Genomic DNA, 26,373 nt, shown 5'->3' with positions numbered 1-26,373 from the left:
TTTTAAATTATTAAATAGATTAAATCTTTTTAATCTATTTAATAATTTAACACGTAACTTTGATTAAAACATTTTTATATGTAAGATAAAAATAAATAATAAATAATAAAATAAAAATAAATCTTAAAATTTATTGAAGATATAAATATTTAAATTATTCATATGTTATTTACAGTAAATCTCTAAAATATTTATTAACTTCATAAATTTTATTTATATGTAAAAATTTAAGCTGAATTATATTATCTAATTATTTAAAATTTATTAATTAACAGGATTTCATTTAATACATAAATGTATAATAATTTAATGCATAATAATTTAGGATTATTGATATTCTATCGTAAATTTTAACAAAGTTTGTCAGCTTATAGATAAGATTAATGAAATGCCAGTTAAAAATTTTTTAAATCAATTTTTTCATTTAAAAAAGTTTCTCATTCATTATACTTTACGGGTAATTTTTTTATTAGAATTATTTTTGAAAAACCAGGAAAATTATTATGTTTATACAATAATTCATTTATACTATAAACATACCGGCATTTGAATTTAATAATGTTGAGTAATAAAAAGTATTCTGTATATGCAAATTTTTAAAGTATAAATGGAAAATATTCTTTCATCTAAATTTATTTTTAGTTACATTTGAAAATCGATAATAATTCTAAAGATATTAAAAAGAAACGTAAAAATATTGAGAAAAATATTAAAATTATATTACGCTGTTTATTTAATGGATATAATTGAATTCATGTTACAAGAAAAAAAAATTTATAAAACAACATTAGCAAAATAGAAAAATAATAGAATTAAATAAATATAAATGGAAAGTCCTATAAAAGTAGTAAGTTTGATAAAAATAATAAAAATTTATGCAATATTTTAAAGAACTTTTATATCTGTAAATGAACGGATACATATATTACAGTAAAAGCTAAAAAATATAAAAATGTAGCTCATGTGTAACAAATTATTATGAAAATATTCAATTTTAAGAAATCCATAATTTACAAATTATATAAATAGTAATAATAAACAAAATGTCACAACACCCCGGAGATTAATAAAAACACAAACAGCGATTTATGAAATTCTTCGTTATGTTTTACTAATTATTAGTTTCGATCCTATTTTATTTTATACTAATTAATTTTTCAATATATTTAAATATACAGTACATTTAAGTATTTAAGATTTTTGTTATTTCTCTATTCTTTTCTGTATCTTCCCTTTCTTTATAGAATTATTTTAAATAACAGAAATTTATTCAAACTATTATTATTTATTTTGTTATATAAAAATATCATATGATTTGATTGAATTTTACAAATTATAACTAAAATATTAATAATTATTTATTTAACTTAATAAACACGATAACAATACTGTTGTATCATATGTCAGAGAGATTTAAAAAACAAAAAATTTATTATATTCCAAAAATATTTTTTATTATGTCACTCTAAAAAAATTAAGTTGGAGATAATAGCTAAAAATTTATCGTGTAAAGTTTCTTATCTAAAAAGAATTCTTATTTCCAGAGGAAAATAAATCTTCAAAAATATTACTTAGTAGTTTGAAAGTTTCGAATCTTTAAAAATTCAAATTATATCCTTATTGAAGCACATTAGAAAGTCATAAATTCAATCCTATATTTTCGTGTCTTCACTTAAACGGTCATCTTTCCTACTCATAAATTTAAGGAAATTAAGTCTTGAAATCAAAAAAGAAATTTTTAATAAAATATAAGATTTTTTCTACAAGTTAAAAGGTACAAAAATGTTTGTTTTTTTTATCATTAAAAATAAATTTATTTATTTAAATTTATAAATTTATTTATTTAAATTTCGTTCAATGCATCAGTTTATAGTAAGTAAAATTATAAATTGTCCTTAAATCTCCAATTGATGTAATTTTTGTATTTATTTTTGATAGTTTAATTAATCTTATATAAATTTATTAATAAAAGATTTTCTTAATTAAATTTGCTCTATATTAAAAAAAACAATTTCTTCTGAAGGTTTTATTACGATTTATATCTTAGTGAAAGCAATTCATGTTACTTAAACGGTTTTTGTATTGTAGTTAATACTTAATCCATTCGGTTGTGAAAAGTAGAAAATAACAAAAGAGATTACAGTAATACTCTTCACATATCTGAGGTGTCTGTTTCTGTTAATCTTTTCAAAGAATTATGAAAGTCTTGTTTCTTTCTTACATATACAGTAAAGAAAGTTGAGGATTATAGTAAACCATATTTTTTAGTCTTGCAATATAGATGATAATCAACATGATAGCTATTGAATTATCTGTTGAAAAGGAAAGTGTGGCACATACGGATAAATGATCGAACATCTGGTTAAAATCGTAAATAAAACACAAAATATTGGTCCAAAAAAAACTATTTTTATTAAAACAGAATTTATTTTTAACACGGTAAACATTTTCGGAGAAATTTTAACTTTTAAATTGTCACCAAATTATATTTTTAATTTCCTATTAAAAACTCAAACTTATATTTAAAATCAGAGCTTGTGAATGCAGTATTTTGAATACGGTATTGAATAAGTCTTGTATTTTGAATACAATAAGGAATATTGTTACCTTAGGTAACAACATTCCTTTTTGTATTCACAAACTTCAAACTTAAGAAGCAAATTCTTCAAACTCGGCTTTTCTTAAGAAACAAATTCATCTTACAACAAATCTTATATTCAGAAATCAAAAGTTATCAATGGAAATTATGTGAAAACAAGCTTAAAACTATTCTTTTGAATTATTAATACCAAAACAAATCTACGACTTAAAGTATGCTTTAAAAATATGCTCAATCACAATAACACTAACTCCCGATTTTTCAGTAAACAAATACAGAATATTATTATCTGGTTCTATCTACATTTTCCCAAGGGAAGAAAAAGAAACATTATACGTTACAACAACTTATGTTTAGTAAAATAGAAAGCTTCAATTTAACTAATGTGGTCTTACGTATATGAGACCACTAACGGATTTAAAAGTTTAAAATTTTTTAACTTACAATCACTGACAGTTGTCATCATTATTTGTATTTGCTCATTTTTACAATATTGCTTAAGGAAAATTACTCCTATCAAAAAATATTCATAGCTAAAAACTTGGGGAAAGATTTGGAATTATAAAATTGAGAATATTTTTTATATTAGAAGTATAAAATTTTAGGAGCAAAAGCATGAATTTCAAATTAACTTAAAGTATTTGTATGCAATTTAAATATAATATATTTATGCAAATTTGTAATTAAAATTCTACATATTTTCCTGAAAAAAATGTTTAAACTTTTCTCAAAATAAATTACAGATATATTTAGGTTTTCGTTCATAATAGTATTTTTAAACATGGTTCAAATTCTAGAATTTATTTTTTAACTTGTTCATCATAAATTGATAGTTTAATTATATTTATATAAATTAATGACTTAAAAATGTTTAATAAATTAATTGGTCTTAAATTGTACTATTTTGTTATAATTAAATTTTTAAAAACTTGCAAAATTTCAACTCTGTTATTCAGAAATTAAAGTTAAGTTTATTTAATGAAGTTTGTTAGTTTAATAAATGATAATGAGTTTTAAAAACAGAAATTACAACGAACAAAGNAAAAATACTTTATCAACAATAAAAATGTACTAATTATTAGTACTAATGTAATTGATATTAAAGATTAAAAATAAATAAATAAAATAAATATTTTACTAAGGAACAAAATTAACTAACTATTGTTAATGAAGAAGAATAAGAAAACTCAACTTCAACAGTCTGTAATTAACTGAAGAATAGTTTACATTAATTAGACTGTCGTTATCAATTAAAACTAAAGTAGTATTTAACATTTAATCGAAGGTGAAGATATCAGATTTCTTCAATAATTTTTAATCGAATTTTGTTATCCATATGACATGATCAGTTTATATTTTAATATAAACACAACATATTAGGGGAAAGTTAGAAGGGACTATCTCCCCGAATCAAATATTAAAAATAATTAATAAAGAAATAAAAGATAGCAAAAATTTCAAAATATATTTTTATTTATATCTTTTTAGATTTCTCTATAAAAAAACAAAAACTATGAACAAATCTATTCTTAATGCCTTGTTAAGATAATACTTAAATATGTTACTGTGTATAGAGGTATATTTTATGTCACTAAGGTATATTTGTTAGTTTCCAAAATTTTTTTAAAATTTTGACTAAAAAATACTGACTAAATTGGAAAGATTTCTGATTTGTATTCTCTCAATTGCAAATATCATCTTTCTGATTAATCAAATATTTATTATAAAGGGTACTAAAAAACATTGCAGTAGAAAAATTAAACTTTTGCTTTTGTTTTTGAATATTTTTATTTATTTAATTTTTATATAAACAATGAAGTTAAAACTTTATTATTTATTAATTTAAAAAAGTTAGATTTGCAAAAAAGTATTTATATTTATTTCTATGTTTATTCATTATTTATTACATAAATAAGTAAATATATATATAATTTTTAAATATTAGTTTTTATTTATTTATATAATCTTTTTTTAAATATAAACATTATATTTAAAAAAAGATCATATAAATAAATAAAAACTAATATTTAAAAATTATATATATATTTACTTATTTATGTAATAAATAATGAATAAACATAGAAATAAATATAAATACTTTTTTGCAAATCTAACTTTTTTAAATTAATAAATAATAAAGTTTTAACTTCATTGTTTATATAAAAATTAAATAAATAAAAATATTCAAAAACAAAAGCAAAAGTTTAATTTTTCTACTGCAATGTTTTTTAGTACCCTTTATAATAAATATTTGATTAATCAGAAAGATGATATTTGCAATTGAGAGAATACAAATCAGAAATCTTTCCAATTTAGTCAGTATTTTTTAGTCAAAATTTTAAAAAAATTTTGGAAACTAACAAATATACCTTAGTGACATAAAATATACCTCTATACACAGTAACATATTTAAGTATTATCTTAACAAGGCATTAAGAATAGATTTGTTCATAGTTTTTGTTTTTTTATAGAGAAATCTAAAAAGATATAAATAAAAATATATTTTGAAATTTTTGCTATCTTTTATTTCTTTATTAATTATTTTTAATATTTGATTCGGGGAGATAGTCCCTTCTAACTTTCCCCTAATATGTTGTGTTTATATTAAAATATAAACTGATCATGTCATATGGATAACAAAATTCGATTAAAAATTATTGAAGAAATCTGATATCTTCACCTTCGATTAAATGTTAAATACTACTTTAGTTTTAATTGATAACGACAGTCTAATTAATGTAAACTATTCTTCAGTTAATTACAGACTGTTGAAGTTGAGTTTTCTTATTCTTCTTCATTAACAATAGTTAGTTAATTTTGTTCCTTAGTAAAATATTTATTTTATTTATTTATTTTTAATCTTTAATATCAATTACATTAGTACTAATAATTAGTACATTTTTATTGTTGATAAAGTATTTTTTAAATTGAAAATTTTTTCTATCAAAGTTCTAAAATGTTTTAAAAAATTTATATTCATATAAATATAAGTAAAATCTCTCAAGAACTTTTGTAATGATTTTTATAATAATTTATATATAAATTTAATATAAAAATATATGTAAAAGATAAACTAAATTGGTATACTTTTAATTAAATTTATTTTTATATAAAAGTAATATTTATTATTTGTTCAATGTTTTTGTTTTTTAAAAAATTGCTCTGGAGATCATTATTATAATAGAATCATTATTGTTGAAAATAAGGATAATCTCAAAATTTATTTTTGGAGAATTTTAATACTACATATCTCCTAATTATTATTACTATTATTTTTTATTCTTTTTAAATTTAAAGATATCTTCAAAAATTAAAGCGAATTCTACTTGTTTTTTTTTGTTTGCTACTTATTAGGTTTATTATCTCTTTTGTTTTCCGGATTAAGATATAATTTCTCCTTGAATTCAGTTTCCTTCTTTCAGATATTTTATAATATCTTGTTTACGTTTTACGATTGTATCTTTGTTTTTCTACTTTAATAAAAGTTTATTTTTTTATTTTATTTTCCAAAATAATGTATTAGTTTGAATAAATTCATTAATTGGATTTTTATTTTATTTTCACGTTTATCTTTTATCATTTTCTAAATTTGCCATGTCTAAATCTTTTATTAAATCCGAATTTACTTATTTTACAATCGTTTCTTTTCTTGAACTCCCGCTGCTTATTATTTATTTATTTATTTATTTATTTTTATAGATTAAATGTAATAATGATTTATTGGAGTAATTAATTTTTTCTTATTTATGCAGATATTTTACAGAATTTTCTTTACGCTATATGATTACAATTAAAAATCAATTAAATATTAATTAATTATGTAATTCTTTTATCTTTAGTTAAAATAATTAATTTTTTTGTTTAGAAATTAGATAACGATTAGTAAGAAAAATAATAGATCGGAAATAATTAAGAATTTTTCAATTTTATTCATCACTCCATTCACAATAATCTTACTCTCGATTGTTACTTAAACTTAAATATAACCTTCTAAATTTAAGAAGTTTTAACATTCAAAGGTAAATAAAATTTGAGAGAATGAAGCAATATTAAATATAGCTTAATCTAATGAAAGTTTAAGACAGTTATCTTCTTCCGTCATCTTGTTCCTCATAGTTTACTTTGGATCGTCAGTGAAATTTAGAAGATAGTCAATAGAAAACTTTTACATTTATCTGTCGTTACATTTTCTTTAATATTAATTTTGTTTTAAAGAATTTTATTAAAAATATATATTCATATCTATTGATTTTTTTCTAGAAATAGAATTTAGTTCTCTATCGTCTATATAACAAACTGAAATTAAAAAATATATATATATTTTAAAAAAAATTGAATAAAATATTACTGTTTAATAAATTAATAATTTGTATAACTTTTTGAAGAAATAAAGGCAATTATTTTCATGTTTACAATACAGATTTAGCATATTTAGATAATAGTATTATAAATATAAGTTAAATAAACTTAAAAGTGAATAATCATAATTTTACTTCATTATTTAAAGTGTTTTGATAAATTAATCAGATAATTTTTATATTTCATCCACTGAATCAATATTTTAATACAATATCAGTTATTGATAATAGTAAATTGTGAAAAGCATATAATTAAACATTTAGTATTGATAAATAAATGATAAATAAATCTATTTTTATTAATCACTTATTTATTTTCATTAATCTGGTTAGAATCTAAAGATACATTAGAAAATAAACATATAAAATGTATGAAATTAATACAGAATTAAATATCATTATTATGAAAAACACAGACAATATTGAGGAGTTTTAAAGCATAAAATTAAAAATGTGGAAAAAACAAAGAAAATTAAGAAATAAAAAGAAAATGCAATTAGACGATGAGATCTTTGATCAGATTTAATTACAATGAATATGGACAAATATAAAAATTTAAACTAATATTAATTAATTATTAAACATATTTTATTAATTCTTGCTTAATTATAATTTTCAAATTAAGTAAGAGTTTTTTTTTATCATTTTGTAAATTTTATTACGTGATATAGTATTAAAATTTTTTGCTTTAGGAGATAGTCATGTGTAAACATTATCATTTCTATGTATATAAAATACAGAAGATACAAAAAAACGTCTTCATTTCCTCCCTTTTCAACACCAGGAACTAACAGGCTTCCTTAGCAAAGATGACCTTTTACTGTAGGCTCCGACTCGGCCACAATATGGGAAACTGTTAAAAATATTCAATGATGATAAGCCACAAAAAACTTTTGTGGCTTATTTTGTGTTTTGCATATTGTAGCAGAGTCGTAGCTTAGAATAAAGGTCATCTCTGCTAAGCAAGACTGTTAGTTCGTGGTGTTGAAAAAGGAGGAAATGAAAAAGTTTTGTATCTTCTTTATTTTATATATATTGTAAATACACATTCTGCCACTTTTAAATTAACTATTATTTCTATCACTCAAGTGTAAGAACTTTTATTAAATTTTAATTCTTCATTAATAAAAAACATGTTTATATACTAATTGAATAATTAAAATTACTAACGAAATTTACTATTGATTATATATATTTTTTAAATCTGAAAATATATAAATAAATGATTTTGTTACGATAAAATATTTTATTAATAGGTTATTTTATTTACTTATATATGCCACAGTCAGTAAACAAAAATAAAAAAATAACAGTATTTTATTATCTTTAAATATATTATGAGTATATCACGATGTAGGAAAAGAAAAAATGTTTGGCTCTCAACTGAACACACCTCATTCCGAAAACTAAATTCGATTCACATGAATCAGTTATTATTTAATAAATAAAGAAGTAGCAATTTTGAAGTAAATGTTTATTTGAACATTATTTTTCAGTAATTTGACGCACAAGAAAAAAAATGTACTTTATAACCTTTGCCAAAAAACATTGTTAGATGAATAAAACAGTCACAGTGATTTTATAAATATAATAATCTGTAAAATAATAAATTTTATTTAAAAAATTAAAATTTAAGAATTAGTTTTACAAAATTTATTTGTTTGTTTTTATATTAAATAATTAAAATGCTTAAAATCATTGTAAAATGTATAATATAAAAATAAAGAAGTATTATTTAGTAACATAAACATTAATACTACAGATTGTGACAATTGCTATTTTTATATCCTTTTTATAAAAATTGTTCTTATAAATAATGTTTCCAATTCCATCTTTATTTAAAGAAATAAAAATATAATTTATTTTAGGCATTTTTCTTTACAAAAAATTATATTAAAGACCTTTAGGCTATCTTTTGTAATAATCTCGATGGTATGTTAGTAAATAAATTGATACAGTTTGTGACCAACATTTTATAAAAATTGCAATAGTAAATGTAAGCTTTAAACGATTACTTTTGTTCTTTTTCTATTTTTAAATATGTTTTTTTCCATTTTTCTAAACAAAATATTCGGAAAATTCAAAAACGTTTACATAATGAACTGTTTATTTTCTTTAGAATTTTAAAAATGTTTTAAAATTATCTTAATAGTTAAAGAAGCAAACACAATAACGTTAAATTGCTTTTTATCTGCTGTATAATAAAAATAATAATTAAAATAAATGACATGGCTAAATAAACAAAAATTTACTAGCAATTAGTAAAGAAAAATGTACATTAAATCGCAGTAATTGTTTTACAATAGACATTTTCTTCTTCACTTTGTCAAATATTCTTACAAATATAATCATATTAAAATTTATTTTAAAAATTGATTATTTTAACAATTTATATATAATTAAAATTGTAAAGTAATCACTTTTTATTAGTAAATCGATTCTATTTTACAATCGAATATATCATTAATGTCTTTAAAAGAAGGCGTAAATTTGCATATTATCTGACAAGGCTTCATCAATCAAAATTGTTAATGTAAATAAACGATGTAATGCCGAGCAGTCTAAGCGAAAACCAGCTTGTTTATCGATTAAAATGCTAATTAACATTAACAATTAATCTCTCGTTATGATTAAATATATTAGAAGTTTTAATTTTCATTTTTATTTGTCGTTTTTATGATCAGGTGTTACGGCATATATTGATTCTGACGGAATTTTTTTTTTGGCTAATTATCTTACTAGGAATATTTTAGAGGGAAAAAATTACATTAACAAGGTTGAAAAAATGGTGCAAAATTTATCTGCAACATAAGATTTGTTAGTGAATTTACATAACTTTCTAAAAAAATGTCTTTTTTCAAATATTATAAGTTATCTATTCGATTTTAATACATAATAAATTATTCTTATTTCATGATAAAAGAAGAGTTATAAAGCTTGTCTGTTTAATTTTTAAATGAATATTTTGTAATTCTTAGTATTATGGAGTTTCTATGAAGTCTGGGAACGTAGACAGATGCATAAATATTACATTTCATTTTCAACGCGTTGTTCCCTCATTAGCAAATGTTCAGTACACTGTGCAAAACTGTAATGAATGCGGTAAATTAATACAGAATTTCCTACAATTCAGACTTTATGGTTATCCCATGTTTCTTGTTTATGGTCTGAAATTTGAAAAAAAATTGTAAACTTATAAATTCCTACTGTTGTTCGTCTTTCTGTCCTTCCTTAATCTCGAGAATGGTTTTAGAGAAAAGATTAGGAGGAGGATCACGTGACTTCCAGTCTAGACCGGAAGTCACGTGATTTAAATTCAAAAAATATTTCCTTCAGAACGGAGTCGTTACGTAAACGACCTGCATGCCTCTGTTATTATCAGGAAAAGGATGATGTACAGGAGCAAGACACTACTATTTTTAAGATCAAGAGGATCTATTTTAGATGAAATAAATTAAAAATATGATTAAAAATCGCAGACTGGCATTTTGACGATGTCAGAATAATTTTTCTCGTTTAATTTTATATAAAATTACAAAACTTTAAGTAATTTTTTTTTCAATTTTTAAAAATTAATATACCATTTTAAATGTCAGTTGATCCAATGTACGAATTCTGAAAATAATTCTAATTATATTTGAACATTCGAATATATTATGATCATTATTTTAAATCTTGTTAGAAAAGTATTGATTTTCATTAGAAGACAAAGCACTTTAAAGCTGAAATATTTTATAACATCAATAGTTTATGACTTAACTTCTAATTCTTATAAACTAGAAGCAACTATCTCACTTTCTCTAAAATGCTTTAATCTTTCAGTTGAAAGTGGCATGTAATTTCTTCTGTCTATAAGAATTAGAAAGTAAACTTCTGAAATTAAGAAAAAATTACTTTTAGAAAAACTAAGTATTTTTTATTTATTTTTTTGAAGTCAAGAATATAAATAATTTTTATTATTGTTTTATTAAAAATAAAATTTACTTTCCTAAATAGTAAATTATTATATTAATACAGTATATTCTTCGTTGCATAATAAGTTTAAACGTTAGTCATTTATTTAATAAATCAAAATAATTATTTATATAGAGAATATAAAACATATAAAATTAATTTTTTCATCAGTTTTAATGCATGTGAAACGTGTCAATATATAATTTTTTTTAAATTATTGTTTTAATAAAATATAAATAATTTTATGTTTTAATAACGAAATATATCATTATTCATTTAATATTAATATAACAGAAATATTAAATGTGAAGATTTCTCATAAATAATATTAATTATATTTATAATTTAATCATATATAATTACAGAATAGAAATTTAAGCTTTAATTAAAAATCTTACACTAATGAAAAGTATTATTTATTACATTAGTGATGTTATAATAATACATTTTTGGAAATTATCAATGTACGGTAATTAATCTGTAAGGTAATATAAAATTTATTAATTAGTAATCGAGTTTTTATTTAATTATTTAATAATAAATTTACAAAAATTATTAAAGAAATGTAATTGGAAGTTGATGAAAGACAAATAGTTTAATTTGTCTTTCATATTTGTATTTCATATGTTAAACTGTATTGTTAATTCAAAGTATAGAAGATATTATCTATAATATGGGAATTTCTTTCTCCATGTTATAAACGTTTCAAACTTTAGCTAGAAAAAAGTTCTATTAAAAATAAATGTAATTAAGTCAAATCCGTTTTAGTTATTAATAATTAATACATTTAAAAGTCTCGCATGTATTAATTGTTAAAGATCTTGAAAAGACTGTTTCACTTTATCGTTACGATGAAGAAGAATAAATAAACTTTATATTTAATGAAATCTTTATTCTAAATGATTTGTTAAGATATTTAATTACTTTATATTAATCTATTGAAATTAAATATTCGTTATATATTTTGGTAAGTTTAAAATATATTTTAATATTTTCAAAGAGTATCAAAACATTTAAATTAATTTCGTTTAAATTTTGTTTAATTATAACTGACGCAATTTCTTAACGTTTAAATGAAACTTTTAGAATTTTTTAAATAAAACAGTTCAATGATCAATGTCTATGGCTTTTTATGGTATTTATATTGCTTCGAAAGAATTTTAACTTTTGATATTTAAAAGTTTTTTATTTTATTTTATTTTTGGAAATAGTTTTCTTTTTCTCTAATGTTTACTACAGTAAATTCTACAAATAGAAACAAAAATGTAAGACACTTTTCTCTTATCCTTTCAAAAATACTGAAAAAATATTTTGTTTCTTATAAAACTCTGAAAATAAACTCCAATTATTGAAATATATTTTCAATACTGAAGAAGAAAATTCTGTTTTGTACTTGTTGTAATAAAAAAGCAATTGTAGAAACTGATAAATTCTAATAAATACATTACATGCTAATACATTACATATACTATTATATACCAAATACTCATTTTTCTTATATAATGACAATAAATCTGAGAGAAACTAAGGGCACCCTGTATAATAAACATATCCATAATATTAAAGTTTAAAACTTTGACGTTGTATTCACAATCAAGTATCTAGAATTAGAAGTTAACCAATAAGTTTTCATGTATTAAAATTGAATGGTAATTGATTAACTTCTAGCTCTTGAATCTTGATTGTGAATACGAGCGTAAGATAAAAAAAATAATTAGTTTATAATTTTTATTATGAATATTATATTATTCAGTATACTGGAACTTTAAATGGTTTGGAATTAAAATGATTTACAACATAAAAACTAAAACTAATTTGTAATTATTATAATATTTAATTTATAAATAACAAATAAAAGATTTATATTTAAAAAACCTCGTTAAATTTAACCATTCTTATCTTTTATATCTCACAATTTAATTAATTTAATTACTAAAACTGTGACTATATAATTTATGACTTTCAAAACTATGTAATCATAGTTTATTGGATCTCACTTGTTTAATTTTCGTTAATATTTTGCATTAGTGCTATGTGAAGCGAACTAAACATTGTTAATCTGTTAATTATTAACCACTATATAAATATCCAGAAGGTTGATAAGTGATATTATTATTTAAATTCAATGTTTGCTTTCAACATTATAACTTTATCAGGATGTAAATCTTTCAATATTCCAAACTTTACGCTTGTTTAATAAAATGGAATTAACTGATAAGAATAATATATAATTGTTATCCCGAATTCAACGACTAGACACCTTTATCAAATCCTTCATAACTTATAGTAGGTGGATAACAAAAATATCCATCTGATACGTTATCACACTTCTAAATGATCACGTTTCAAATGGCAGAAAGAGAAAAAAATGAGGTCAAACTTCATAACCAGTTACTTTGAAGTCAAAATTTGTGGAAGAAGAAAGATGAAGCAATTTGTCCCAAAGGTGATATTGAAATAAAGAGATCCTAAAATAGAATTCTGGCCCAGATTTCAGAAAACTTCTAGCTGGCCCTAGAGGCTACTCATCGAATTGCTTTCCTTTGTTATTTTTTTCTTTTTTCTTGTAACATTCTTTTTGTCTTTGTTCGCAACAAGAACACGATTCAATTAATTTAGTTACATGAAAATTCTCAAGAATAGAAAAGTTTATACATTTCTTTAATTTTTATATAAATTCCAAAACTATTTTAATATAAAAATGACGTAAATCATACAAATATCTCGATATAAAATGACATTTTTCTAATTTCAGAAATTCTTGCTGTATGTGTAAGCTTTTTTTTCTAATTTCTGAAATATGCTTTTGATAATTTATTCCTTGTGATTTTTTAAAGACTTATAAATATCTTAGATGTGTGTTTTTTAATCATTTTAATGTATTTTTTTTGTCAAAACAAAATATTTTATATATTGATATATAAGTGGTTTCCAAAATAGATAAATTTAATGTTAAAAGTTTAAATCGCCTATTCAATTTATAATAATTACAAATTATAAAGAAAATGGAGTTATAATTATATTTTATTATAGAAACTAGACAGTATTTTGAAGAGTTTAAAACTAAAATTAGTTTTATGTCTCATATGAAGTGAATTTTTCATACATGAAATATTCTTATTAATTTATTCTGAAATGTAATTTCGTAAAATTGTTTAAAGCAAGGATAAACAAAATATTTTCTTTGTTTTTAAAGAATTTATAGAATTTTATTTAATTAAATATTTAATATATACTGTGTGAGAAATTAGTTGTGAATGACTGAAATGAATGCCAAATGATCAGTTCAAATACTTTTTGTTACTTATATTTTAATATTATGCATGAAGTGAATTGAATAAGTATTGTATATATTTTCACCAAGAATTAGATATCTTTTTTACATTTTTATATACGAATTATGTTATTTTAATAATTGATTTAAAAATTAAGCCGTTAATAAAGTAGTTTAAATATTCTTGAAAAAAAAAAATTAAAAATATAACTCAGTTGACTGACGTTTGGATTACCCTGTATTATACTATTATTACTTTCAATTATTAAGATATTACTCAGAATAACAGCAATAATGTATAAACAGATATCAATGTTATAATCTAATAGTATCGCCTATTTTATTTTAAGACTTCACCTAAACGACTTTTGAACAGTATATAAACTTTGAATAGCGTTTAACTGATAAAGCCTTAAAATAAAATAAGGGAAAGTGCTTTCTAAAGTGAAAGATTATAACGTTATTCTGTTTACACACTAAGATATACGTTACAACTTTCAGAATTCCTCATAGGACTACTTATTATGGTAACATGGATGTGAAACTTGGTTAATACTACTATCAAGTGATATACTGACCAAAGACATAATTACAAAATAATTGTTTGATTACACATTTAATATATATATACACAATATTTAAAAAGTTCATGACTAACTTATATGACCTGTGTTTAGCCTAATATTATTGTTTTATGTAGTGTTACAAATATTATTATTAATATTTAATGTTTCTACATTATTACTGTTACTTCAAGAAGTAATATTTTAAATTATTGTATAATTATATAACAATTTTCTTTAAAAGAAACATATTATTTATTATAGATTTTTATTGACAATAAAATATTAATTCAAATATTTAAAACAGATTGATTATAAAAAAGACTTATATGACAATTTAAATTTTAAATACATTTTTGAATTTTTTCATTTTCAATTTGTCTGTTCATCTGTTCGTCTGATTTATTTGACACTTACTACCTGACAAAATTTATTTATGGTCTTGTTAGAACTGGAAATTTTAACTTGATAAGATATGTTTTATAACATCAAACGTAATTTTTTTCTTCTTGTCATTTCACTTCTATAAGTATTTTGAAACAAAACAAATCTTACATATTCTTTCTTATACTAGAATTTTGAAACATTTAATATCTGTCTGAAACATATTATTTATCTTTGCTGAAAGTATCTATTAAACTATAATGAATATCGTTTTAACTAGAACCAAGACATTAACTATTTATAACAGAATAAAAAATATAAAGCAACTACTTGCTTTTATCTATATTAATTATTATAAATTTCGTTTTTATTACTTATGCCAGTGAAGCGTACAGAGCAAACAAATTTAAGACGTTTATCTATAAAATATACGTAGCTGTACAGTATACGTGTGTAGTCCTATATCTTTATTACTTTCCTACTGTTAAATATAACGGAGGTAAAGTATGGCGATCGATCAAAAAATATCCCTCCATGAAGTTTACATTTTTAGACTCAGGACTACTTGAAACGTCGAGTGGCACGATTTTGTTCACCCTCTCTGAAGCTTAACAACTCCTGTGCTTTTGTCTAAAATTTCTGAAATTTTTCAGGGAGATTTGTTTAGTAGGAGATTGATACTATTAAATTTTGGTGATTAAAGATCAAGGGGTGAGGAAATAAAAGAGGTCGAGTGTATCTCAAATAGGCTTGGACTTAACGACGATTTTACTCGTTATTAGCATTTACAATTATTTTATTATTTATAAAACCCATCCTTACCTTCAAAATTAAGCTTTTTTCCATTTTATAACAGTTAAAAATATAAAAAGTTTTTAATAATAAAACATCATAACAGATGGCACCACCAAATGCTGCCGAGAAAGTTAAGCAACTCGTTGCTGAAATTTTTTAAAAAATAATATTTATATTAAACTTAATAAAGACATTTCAAAATGTTTTTGGTTTTAATTGAAACATCTTATTAACTACAATCTACTAAATTTTTACAAAGATAAGTAAATAATTAATAGAGTGGTAAACAAATTATGTCATTCCAGAATAAAAATGAAGATAATTAAATGATTGTAGAATAGATGGGATAAAGCAACGCAATACAGGAAAGATGCCTACCGTGAGGACTTTCTATTGGAAACTGGTCCCTATTTAGGTGTTACACAAGTGAAGAAAGCCAAAAACACTTCACAACCCGTCGGTCAGATGCTAACCCGCGACCTAACTTCTAGTGTTTTGAGTGGTTTTATTCACTTGGTAGAGACAAAAAAAATCATTAATTAAAAAAAGCTAAAGATACAGTATATTATAATTTTGTGTTCTATTATTTCACATCTTAATAATAGTTTCAATTTGAGGTATGCTTGACATTAACAGAAAAATTTATTACAAAACAAAATAAACATATATGCATATCCTAATAATAATAACCGTGTTTGATTTAAGCATCATCCATGTCACTAAAGACAGATTTACGATGGATCATATAGTTTATGCTATATTGTCACTGATAATCTCGAAGCAGCTAGATAATTACCGTTCTAAACTGCTTCAATTTATACATTCTGATATATCTTTATACGAAAATCTTAAGGGACTGTGATTTAATAATGGCGAAGGTTGTACGATAATATTCCCTCTTCCTATTCATTGTCCTGAAAATTCAGTTTTCGCACTTATCGCAGTTGTGTAGTAAAAGTTCATTATGTTGATATCATATATTACATCATAGATCATCTAAGAATTGCTAGAGAACTTCTAATAGCAAATACGATAACATCCAGCATTCAGTTAGCTTGAGTATAAGTATGAACCTATCAGATTACTGCTGATAACACCAATCCCGCAATTCCTCTCATTTCTTTTGAACAAGGGTTAGTTTATATTAGATTTTTCGTGACATCATATGACTATTTATAATGCTTTATCTTATGACGGTTACTTTATCTGTTGATAATATTCTGCTATAGAAACTATTACAGCCACATATTTCTACATAAGTCTTCGTACTGTACATTATCAAATCGCAGTAATGTATGAATTCGCTCAAATATTAGGCTAACTTGTTATAAAGTATTTAATATTATACCATCTGAAAAATTCTAAAAGTGATGTTCGACTTTCTATAAAGGGTATTTTGTAAATTTAATTAGAAAAACTATAAATAATTATAACTTTTAATTATTACAATAGTTTTACAAATTGTGGTTTAATTTCTCAGCCTTTGCATTCTAAAATTAGTCTTTTATAGCTATAAAATCAGCCTCCATCTATATTAATCTAAGATTGTGTTAAGAAGGAGAACTTTCGTCAACGAATTAAGATCTAGAAATCTAAAGTTTACGGGTGGAAACATGACTTGCGGATCATCTGGTCTGGATAACGTTAAACGTCAAGAGATAAACGTATTTCGGATACGTTTACGTGTGTTGAAAACGATGGTAAAAGGGAAAAGAATGATAAAGGCACAACGAACGTAGTCGTGCGAAAGCAGTCAGGTAACCAAGTAACTCTATTCTGTTTGCCAGCGAACTATTTGATGCAAGGGTTGAATCAGCTATCGTAACTACTGCAAACGCGACAATCGATAGTTTCAATACAGATATTTTTTACTGCAACGAGCGAAATAATCAACGTTAAAGTTATCTGTCACTAGATAAGACATGCCAGATGCCTAAATTCGATGGTTTGCAGGAATTTATCAGACAATTTCTTCAAATGTTTGATCAGGTTAGTATGCAGTCCGGCTGGGATGAAGCTATTATCAGCTTGTAGCTGTGGGCAAACTTGTTGGCACAGCATACGAATGGCATCTATTCCACGGTTGTCAAGTGACTCACGAGAAAAACATGAATTGTTCAAAAACAGTTTAATCTCAACTTACTACTTCAAGAATGGGTAGAGAAACTTATTGAATGTTTGACGACGACTATTGAATTAATTATTGAAGCACAGTACAATACTGTACATGCAGGTAAAGTTAACAATACTAAGAAACAACTCTCCCGATTGGAAATTTGATGACTAAAGCGAGATTGAATGTATATAGTTGATGATTAGTTTAATGAATCGTTAAAGCTGTCATTGCATGCTAAGAAATTTGAATAATCGGAAGACTTTATTGAAACACTATTCATATACAGAAAGGTTTGAGTAAAGCTGGATTTTCAAACTTTTTAAAACCTAGCTCATTCAATTTGCAGCAGTAGCGTACCGTGGGTGTCAGCCGCCCGGGGCGGAGGAAAATTTCGGCCCCCCTTATTTAGGTATTTCAATTAAAAGACCAAAATTCAGTTTTGTCACAAAACAAGCAATGAAAAATTCGGTGGTAGTGCAGCGACCTGATTAAAATAGTTCTCTTGGATATTAGCGGTGTATATGAACGCAAATGAATCGTACAAGCAAAAAAAAGGTCAACAGGTTTCGCAGGATTTCCTCGGATGAAAAAAAATTACTAGTTCACCCGGACAGCGAGCCTATTCCCGGACTGTCCGGACGATAGCACTATCGTAGGCGCGATGCAAGTATAGATTAGGATGTTTCAAATTTTTACAAGATATTATTATTATTTATTATGAAATTTTGCCACCCCCTAAAAAGTGCCGCCCCCACTACGGTACGCCACTGATTTGCAGAGATTGACTTGTATGATCAAGTACGTACAATTAAATCCATAGTGTGTGCCCCGTAATTTAACGTTTTTGCAAGCCAAAATGTTTGGCTTGAATAATAACTGTTCTATCAGATAATTTACATAAGTTAGCGCATGCCACTTACCGTTTAAACGGATTTTCAAGTCAAGACATGAGCTATTTGATATTCCAACGTGTTGAAATTCAATTTGCACGTTGGAATGTCGGACTATTAAAGTTTGTTGCGTCAATACCCTGTGATTTTGTATGACAATGATGTCGATAAAAGAAAAGAAAACAACTCCTTGCAGAATTTATCGTATTCTGTAAATTATTTGTCTTTGGAAGAGTAAATCCAAAGTGTATAGTGACCAGAATGAAAAATCATAAGCATTTGATATTCTGATTGCACCTATGTAATTTGGACCAATATATCAATATATAATAAATCAAAATATTTTGCACATGCTCCTAGCAAAACTAACCAACAAAATGAAGCTTTAAACATATAAACAAGGTTATCAATTCAGTTCATTTAGACAAGTTTAATGCACAAGTCTGTGCAAATTGCGTGTAAATGAGTAATCTGATGAGGAAAATGGCCTTCCAGGAAGTTTTCTATGGAAAACTGGTCCCAATTTAGGTGATAAAAACGTGTGTAGAAAACCCGAAAATTTTATGTGGCCAACCTGCACGAACCCACGACACTACCAATATTCTGTGGTTTTATCCACTCAGCCACTGGTGGGTTTCTGATAAACAGAACAAATTAAACAAGAAACAGGATGGAAAATCTTTCTTCGATAATGTTAGATATTTCAATTACAAATAAGTTGGACATACAGTGGTCGAAATTACCTAACATCCTCTACGAAAACAGGAAAATTGATTCCTTCGATGGTTAATGCAAGTGTTTTACTTAGAAGATCGTAGTCGATGACAAAATATTCAGAGATAAAACAGTGGAGGCATAGACAGATACAGGTGCGAACAATTTGTCGTAAAAATGTGTATGGTGCCGAACCAGCTGTAAATAAGTAGAATGGAGAAAGATCCTGAATTTCTAACGTTGAGTTTGTTATTTGAGGCTCTAGGATACATCGATCGGATGGATGTATCTTAGAAAACTAGTTTGCGAGTGATTTTTCCTGTTTCATAAAAGTTTCCTGTTGCATAAAAGTGATTTTTTCTGTTTCACTAGGTACTAACTGGTAGCAGGAAAATGACCAGAATTTTGTCGGAAAACCAAAAGATGTAAATGTCAAAAGATATAGACAATCATAAATAACAGCAGATTATCCGGAAAACTGCACTTGAGAAGGGTGCTTGATGAGGGAACCAAAAGATGAGATATTCAGATGCTGGGACTCACTATTCTTTGAAATCTTTATTGGAAGTTGAAGACACAATTGAATAATGTACTCCGAGAGAAGCGAAACTCTACAAAACCACTTTTTTTGAAAATGAATAAAACATTCTACACTCTAAGAATTAATTACTGTACTTGAACATTCATATATTTTTTAAGCATACATTTTTATATTTTTGATCCATGTATGCATGCAAAACACTCAAATGTTTATTAAGTAGGGTGAAAAAATTAATGATGATAAGAATTTTGGGCCCGTTTTGGAAACGACACTTTAGTAAATACAAATAGGTACAGATAATATAACTTTGCCTTCTTCAGTTTAATTGTAAATTAGTAAAGGAAACTTAAAAATAATACGAATAGCCTTCTTCTTTTGTTTTTTTTTAATATTTAATACATTGCTATTTATCAAGCGAACACTCAAATTTTACTTTTTCATCAGACTATAGTGATTCTATGTGCAAATATTCAATCACTTCTGACGCATGTGCATTCTTATTTTACTTAAATTTTGTAATTTTGCTGAATTTACAGATACTATAGGTTCACCTGGAACATCTGTTATTTTATTTGGTTTGATTAAAGCATGGTGTTACTACACCTACATGAATCATAAAACCTTAAGTTCATTTTAATGGTTAAGCTGTATATAACTATATATTATTCAGAAATTTTAAAATTTTCACAATTTTTACAGCTGATTTTTAAAGAATTTAGACAAATGGTATTTAGAATTCCTTGTGTCAAACCCTTTTATCAAAACAGCATACTTCTCCAAAATTAATCACTCATTTTATGTAATGTTACACCTCCTCTTTATTTTCATTCTTTCTATCTCTCCAAATTGCCTAACAAAAGGTTGTAAACTATATCCTCTCATAGAAAACTGATGCACTATTTTAAAAATCTACCCTTTTTTATTAATAATGAAAGAAATGCAATCGTAGTTTTTGTTTTCACCAGTAGCGCCATCTCTAAAAAGAATAATATTTTTAATGTACTTTTCATTGATATATTTGCTTAGTGAGCTTATTACTTCGTTGGCTTCTTTCTTTTCCTCTGTTTAAGGCCTTAAAAACGTAGTTGACTTTATTGATTTACCTCTGTAAATGTCAAAAATGTATAGCCAAAATTGTCTTAAATAAGATAAATTCTTTTTTAGTTTGTTTGCGCCCATCGATTTTGACGCCATACAATGTTAGTTTTTCAAAATTTATGGCAAAATATTAGCCCAAATCAGGTGAGTTAGTCTGTCTCTAGTTCATGGAATATTTGAACCTTTATTCACATGTAATAGTGTGGAGCGGGATTACTATTTTACGGTACTTATACAAATGCATACGTAGAAAATATTTTTGCGTGTAAAAACTCAAACTGCTACAATTATGGGAGTTAGATCCCTCTTGGAATACATGATTCAATTCTAAATGCAATAACTAAGATAATATCGCGAGAGTTTGGTCGGGTTCATTGTATTCTTCTAGAAAATCATAAAGCTTTTGTTGATTTAAATGAAGATTAGTAAAACATATTGTTACTCTGACAAAGATCGTTAGTTTATTCAAGATCAAATTAAGAAATAGAAATCCAAAGGCACTGTTTATGATTTGACATTATGCGAGTGCAGTAGTGAAGGTTGATCAACCATTTCATCATATCACACCTAAACGACTTTGTATTGATTACCAATGATTGAATGCCAAGAAATGAAGAAAGATTAATCAATGCCAAACATCGAAGAAAACATATGCAGACGAGTAGAGACATGCCTGTCTGTTTCAATGTGATGAATATAAAGACCGCTTTCCTTACTGTTCCACTTCGATTAGAAGCTATGAGAATACCGCTTTTATAACCGGAAAGTTTACACGAATTTAAGCGGATACTTTTTAGTTTAACTGAACCACCAATAACAATGAAAAGAGTAACGAATAAAACCTTTAAGAATATAAAACACATCATTGTGTAACGGAAGACATTGCACAAGGTTTTTAAATTGTTTGGTTTGCTTGGAGGAAGCGTTACATCATATCATCGAGAAGGTCTACGAATATCATTCTAAAAGTATCAACTTCTTTGTAAACGGATTTCATTTCTCGGCAACATCTTCGATAAGCATGAAGGAAGTTCAACCCTGCACTCATCTTAGTAATTAACAAATTTACTAACTTCCAAAATATCACAGAAGGTAATTAATTTTAATCTTTAGTTAGTTATTATTTAAAGTTCGTCAAAAATTGTTTTCGTATTGCATTTCCTCTACGACGATTTCCGAAGAAAGATTCGTTTTTATATGGACGATCAAACGCCAACAAGCAGTTCAGAAACTTAAAACGCGGTTAACTAGATCTACAATCTTAATTTATCTTAAGCCAAACAGCGAAACAATATTGAATGCTGACGTATCGTATCAGAGAATTGGAGCTGTTCTTACCCAAAAACAAAAAAAAAAAAAAATAAAAATAATCGAAAAACTGTTATTGAGTTTGAAAGTTGGGCAGTTACTGAAATTGAATCTCGTTCCTGTTCCAGAAAAGTTTTAAGTATTGTATTTCTTTACGGCTTGTAAAAATTTACAATTTGGACTGATAATTGGTCTGTATGTTAAGTAAGAAGTTGAAGAAAAAAGATGTTGCGATGAATATTGAATGTACAGGAGAAGTCATTTTTGACGTCGAACAACGAAGTTCGACGTCAAAAATTGAGGAAAAGACAGTGTAATTGCCATGCATTATTCCGTCTTCTCCAACAAAAAAAAAATATACGCTATTATTCTGAAATATGGAGCATTCGATTGACTGAGGCACAACATGTAGATTCAAATAATCCGGAAATACTGGATAAGTTAAACTTTCAAAATTTATCTCAAAATAAGTTAATTAATCACCAGAAAGTACGTAATGGTATTTCCTAAAAATCTTTAATGACATTTATAAATAATTTAGATATAATATTATCACTTCTGGATTGCTAAAAACTACAATTTTGAAGTTCTGTCATGATGACTGGGTCGCTTTGACTTTGATAAGACATACATAATTAATTTATATGTAACAAAATGTTACATTTATTAATGATTTATCCTTCTGTTTTTATTTCGTATTTTTTTTTTAATTTCAATATGTAACCGGTTTAAACAGTTATTTTCTAGAATTATCACATCCACAGACTTCAAAAATACCAGCCAATCAACAACTTTATGAATAAAATAAAATTTTTGATTGGCTAGTATTTTTGGAGTCTGTGAATGTGATAATTCTAGAAAATAATTGTGTTTGAACCGGTTACATATTGAAATACATTTATTAAGATTCATTTTTAAGATTCATAAGATTCATTTAAGGTTACATTTTGAATAATTTAACATGCCGTAATGTTCAAAACCGAAGCTTGTCAGATTGATTATATAAACTGACAATACACTTCGCAACGTAATTTCAATGCTTTCAGAAATGATGAAAAAAACAATGTACATAAAATATTTGTATGAAAATTGATTGGCATCATAATTCTACGCTTAGTATAAATAAAATAAGTTAAATTCTGTTCTTTCATTTTACTTAAGCATTTTTATTGCTTAAAATGGATCAAAGACGATTATTTTAAAATATAGAATATTTGGAATTGAATTTTTTTTATCAATAAACAGATCATATATTTACATAAAAGTATACTTAATATGCCTTTAATTTCTAATATTCTTTGCAAAAATTTTACATAAGTTTATATAAAATTCGTTTTATTTCTTAACAAAAATGTCCTCAGAGTAATCTAATTACCGTAAAAACAAATTTTACAACTTTTCTCTGTATATATCGAACGTTTTGTATAACCCTCTTAATAAATACAACAAAATCTAAATTACAATGAGTCGAAACTCGTAAAAACAAAAATACAAATCTATACTCATATTTAAAAATAATAATTTGATATAGGCCTACATATATGTATTTTTAATGTAATTTTTCATATCATTTGAAAAAGTAATAACTTCTGTATTTTGAAGTGACAATGACAAATTTAACTCTACCCGGAGGGTAAAATAGAAATGTTATAATCATTCAAGTGAAGAAAAACAAATCAATAACTATGTAATGGAATAGCGTATAAAAATGGCTTCTTAATGGTTAAAACATATCTGTAAACTGACTCAACCAATCTTAAACGTTGTATTTCTATAATATAATACCATAGAGGATGATATAGAAAAGAAATAAAATAATTTCTAATTAGAAAATATGCATATTCAAATATTTTAACTCTTTAAAACTGCACACAGAAAACAAGGCATATTGATGATATTTTAAAAATTGAGTAAATCAAGAATAATAATAATTACAAAAATTTTTAGTTATATTTAAATTTTAATGTTATATTTTAATTATTTTCTCCAGTATATTCAGACGACAGAAGGAAGAAAATAAATTAAAATAAAATTTATTATTTGTAGAATATATTTACATAAGATGTGGTATAGGTGAGGTGTATAGTATAAAGTGTAAATTATTATTTTTTAATTTCAAAAATTCATCATTCCGAATAAACAAAATAAAATTACTTCATCTAAATACTTTACAAACACTGTAATAAAATTAGATTATGTTTGTTAGTGTAGAAAATTCTATCATGAAGCTAATGAAGGAAACATAAATGTCTTATTTTTCACAAATATAAATGAACATTCGAAGAAAATTTATGTAAATTAAAGTTAAGTAGACAATTTTATCGACTGTATTTGTTTCCATTAGTGTCTACGTAATTACCTGTTTGGAGTAAGTAATTTATCTTAGTTGAGAATTTTCTATTAAACTCTGTCTAGAACACTGTCCTCGTTCAAAATTTTTACTCTTTTATTAATGGAAACATTACAAAATTCTATAACTAATAAATTATAATTTTAAACTTTCTGCATCTAAAATAAAATATTTCAAGAAATATTGAAAATTCGAAGAATCAATTTCTTTTATGCAAATATTTATAAATATTTATTAATAATTTTAATATATTTACAAGAATACACTTAATCTTTTTTTAGCTAATGATGAATTTGGCTTAGAAAATTTAACATATTTAAAATATTTAATAATCAAACTTATTTCCTTCTTGATGACCTGTTTTTGAACACATTTTAATAATATTTTATGTCATTTATATATTTAAAAATTATTTTTTATTATTTAAATTATATTTATAAAATGTATATTTTATTTTTAATTACAATTTTAAAAATTAAATTATAAAAATTTTCTGTGAAAATGAATTAACTTTTAATTGAATTCTATGATACCAGATGGCATAACATACGCCCATTTTGTCAGTATATACATCTATAGAAAAGGGATCAATAAAATGTTTTAAATCAATAAATAATACATTTATAAATATACATAATTTAAAATTAAATAAAATAATTTATAATATTTGTAGAAAAAAACGATTTTGTTTTACAGGCAGAGATTTAACTCATTTTGCGTGTATCAATCAAGCTCTGGAAACATAAGGATTAGTGAAATAGGCTTTGCAGATCTTTTATTGTTTTTAAATTGCTAGTAAAATTTAGCGACAGATTTCAAAGCAATTTATATTCTCACGAGGGCTGTTAGTTAAAATGTCTACATACTATTAATGGTGATTTTTATTTTTGCTCATACTGTTTCATCAAATGACTTCTCTTTCTAAATATGTTTATATACAACTTAGTTTAATATCTATTAAAATTAGAAAAATAAAGATCAAACTGAATTTGTATTTTAAATCTCTATACTTGATTTATTAATACAATTAAAATATTTAAATGTTTTATGGTTTAAATTTTAGATATAAATTATTAAATAATTATAAGCTAATAAATGTGTTATTTCTTATGAATTTATGCAATGTTTTTGTATATTTTAGTTAACATTTCCCTTTGAATTATTAATTATTATTTTATGATAGTATATAATATATAGAGTAAGTGCAATAAGCGATCTACGAGTTGGATAATAATTAATAGAAACATAAATAATTACTTAGAGGCATAGTTAAGATAAATTTTAAAAATATTCACACATTTTATTATATATACTGTATTTAGGCCTACAATTAACAATGAATTAACATTTTATAATACATTTTATAAAATATTTATTTAAACATATAATAATACAATGTAATATATTTTATATCTAATTTGGTAATCAC

The 26,373-nt window shown here is 24.1% G+C and overlaps 1 protein-coding gene across 1 annotated transcript in view; it reads left to right on the top strand.

Annotated features, from left to right (window-relative positions):
- The window catches only part of LOC111616669 (Down syndrome cell adhesion molecule-like protein Dscam2), a 121,147-nt gene that overhangs the window by 48,617 nt on the left and 46,157 nt on the right, over nucleotides 1–26,373 (top strand). The window lies entirely within an intron of this gene.

Source organism: Centruroides sculpturatus, unplaced genomic scaffold, assembly GCF_000671375.1.
Source record: "Centruroides sculpturatus isolate CEXI.00-Female unplaced genomic scaffold, Cexi_2.0 scaffold24, whole genome shotgun sequence".
Taxonomy (NCBI): Eukaryota; Metazoa; Arthropoda; class Arachnida; order Scorpiones; family Buthidae; genus Centruroides; species Centruroides sculpturatus.
This window is presented reverse-complemented; position numbering and strand designations above follow the sequence as displayed.